This window comes from Microtus ochrogaster, chromosome 5 (assembly GCF_000317375.1).
Source record: "Microtus ochrogaster isolate Prairie Vole_2 chromosome 5, MicOch1.0, whole genome shotgun sequence".
Classification (NCBI taxonomy): domain Eukaryota; kingdom Metazoa; phylum Chordata; class Mammalia; order Rodentia; family Cricetidae; genus Microtus; species Microtus ochrogaster.
In genome coordinates, this window is record NC_022012.1 from 13,943,982 (window position 1) to 13,947,014 (window position 3,033).

Genomic DNA, 3,033 nt, shown 5'->3' on the forward strand with positions numbered 1-3,033 from the left:
TAGACCAGGCTGGTCTCGAACTCACAGAGATCCGCCTGCCTCTGCCTCCCGAGTGCTGGGATTAAAGGCGTGCGCCACCACCGCCCGGCTTATACTGCTTTTATTACCACATCTCTGTAATAAAACTTAAAATTGTGGATAGAGATACATTCAGCAGTTCTTTTATTATTTGTGACTGTTTTAACAATTCTGAGATTTGTGTGTCTGTGTGTGAAGTGTTTGAGTGTGGAGGTGTGTGAGCATGTGTGTGTATGTCTACATATAAAATTAAATTTTCTTAGTTTGTGTAAAGAATTTTTTGGAATTATAAAGTGGATTCCACTTATCCTTTAGATTGATTTCAGTAGGATGATTATTTCATAATATTAATCTTATGAATCTATGATCATGAAAAATTTTACCACCTTCTGGCAGCTTTTTATTTCTTCAGTGTCTGAAAAGTGTTTATTATGACAGCCTATCCTTTGCTATGTTAACAGTTATTGCAATATATTCGAGGGGAATTTTGTGAATGGCCAGAAAGTTTAGGAAAATGGGGAGCTCCCCTTTCCGGGTTGTCAGGCCAGCCGCTGGTCGGACACTCACTCACCCCTCCGGAAGGACGGATCTTCTGGTACAGGATCCAGGCCACTTGCTGGCCAGGAACCTCACAGACAAAAGGGCGCCCTTGCTGGTTGCAGGCTCAGTGGGACAAAGAAAGTCCTGGAGCATTTCCCTCACCACTTTAACCCCAGACCCTCAGCCCCGAAGCAGGCTGAGTTGGAGAATCCTATGACCCCGCAGATGGAGAGGGGTGTTTGGCGGGGAAGCTGGGATGGGATAAGGAGTAATGCAGCAGCCACGGGGAACCCCCACTGAATAGCCAGAAACTTTAGGGGAATAGGGGGGGAGCCTGAGCTCCCCTTTCCGGGTCATCAGGCTGGCCGCTGGTCGGGCACTCACTCCATTTGAAATTCTTCTGATGACAGTTCTCTGTTTAGTTCAGTACACCACTTTTTCATTGGGTTATTTAGAATTTTAATGTTTAATTTTGTGAGTTCTTTATGTATTTTGGAGGTCAGTCCTTTGTCTGATGTGGGATTGGTGAAGATTTTTTCCCATTTAGTAGGTTGCCTTTTTGTCTTATTGACTTTGCTTTACAGAAGCTTCTCAGTTTCAGGAGGCTCCATTTATTTATTGATGCTCTTATTGTCTGTGCTACTGGGGTTATATTTAGGAAGTGATCTCCTGTGCCCATGCATTGAAGGTTACTTCCCACTTTCTCCTCTATCAGGTTCAGTGTGGTCAGATTTATATTGAGGTCTTTAATCAATTTGGACTTGAGTTTTGTGCATGGTGACAGATATGGATCTATTTTCATTCTTCTACAGGTTGACATCCAGTTATGCCAGAACCATTTATTGAAGATGCTCTCATTTTTCCATTGTATCTTTTTTGCTTCTTTGTCAAAAATCACATGTTCATTAGTGTTTGAATTAATATCCTGGTCTTCAATTCAATTCCATTGGTCAACGTCTCTGTTTTTATGCCAATACCAACCTGTTTTCATTACTGTAGCTCTGTAATAGAGCTTGAAGTCACAGATGGTAATGCCTCTGGCAGTTGCTTTATTGTACAGGATTGTTTTTGCTATCCTGGGTCTCTTGTTTTTCCATATGAAGTTGAGTATCGTTCTTTCAAGGTCTGTGAAGAATTGTGTTGTGATTTTGATGGGGATTGCATCGAATCTATACATTGTCTTTGGTAAGATTGCCAATCCTATCTAAGTGCATGGGAGATCTTTCCATTTTCTGGTATCGTCTTGAATTTTTTTCTTCAAAGCCATAGAGTTCTTGTCAAATAGGTCGTTCACTTCCTTTGTTAGAGTTACCCCAAGATATTTTATGTGATTTGGGGCCATTGTGAAAAGTGATGTTTCTCTGATTTTCCTCTCAGCTTTTTATCCTTTGTGTATAGGAGGGCTACTAATATTTTGGAGTTGATGTTGTATCCTGCCACTTCACTGAATTTATTTATCAGCTGTAGGAGTTCTCTGGTAGAGTTTTTGGGGTCACTTATATATACTATCATATCATCTGCAAATAACAAAAGTTTAACTTCTTCCTTTCCAATTTGAATTCTCTTGATCTCTTTATGTTGTCTTATCGCTATTGCTAAAACTTCAAGAACTATATTGAAGAGGTATGGAGAGAGTGGACAGCCTTGTTGTGTTCCTGATTTTAGTGGAATAGCTTTGAATTTCTCTCCATTTAATGTTATTAGATGTCAGATTGCTTTATATTGCTTTTATTATATTTAGATACTATCCTTGTGTCCCTAATATCTCTAAGACATTTATCATAAAGGGATGTTGAATTTTGTCAAATGCTTTTTCTGCATCCAATGAAATGATCATGTTTTTTTTCTTTCAGTTTATTTATATGGTACAGTACATTGATTGATTATCATATGTTGAACCAGCCCTGCATCTCTGGGATGAAGCCTACTTGATCATAATGGATAATTTTTTTGATGTGTTCTTGGATTCAGTTTGCCAGAATTTTATTGAGAATTTTTGCATCCATGTTCATGAGTGAGATTGGTCTGTAATTCTCTTTCTTGGTTGAGTCTATGTGCAGTTTTGGTATCATGGTAACTGTAGCTTCATAAAAAGAGTTTGGCAGTGAGCCTTCTGTTTCTATTATGTGGAACACTTTGAGGAGTATAGGTGCTAGCTCTTCTTGAAAGTTCCGGTAGATTTCAGCACTAAAACCATCCAGCTGTAGGCTTGGGGGGAGGGGGGGAGGTTTGTGATGGCAGCTTCTATCTCCTCACAGCTTATAGATCTATTTAAATTGCTCATCTGGTCTTGATTTAATTTTGGTAGATGGTATCTATCTTTAAAATGTCCATTTCCCTCCCTTCCAAAAAAAGCCCAGGACCAGATGGTTTCAATGCAGAATTCTACCAGAACTTCCAAGAAGAGCTAATACCTATACTCCTTAATGTATTTCACAATATAGAAACAGAAAAGTCATTGCCAAATTCCTTTTA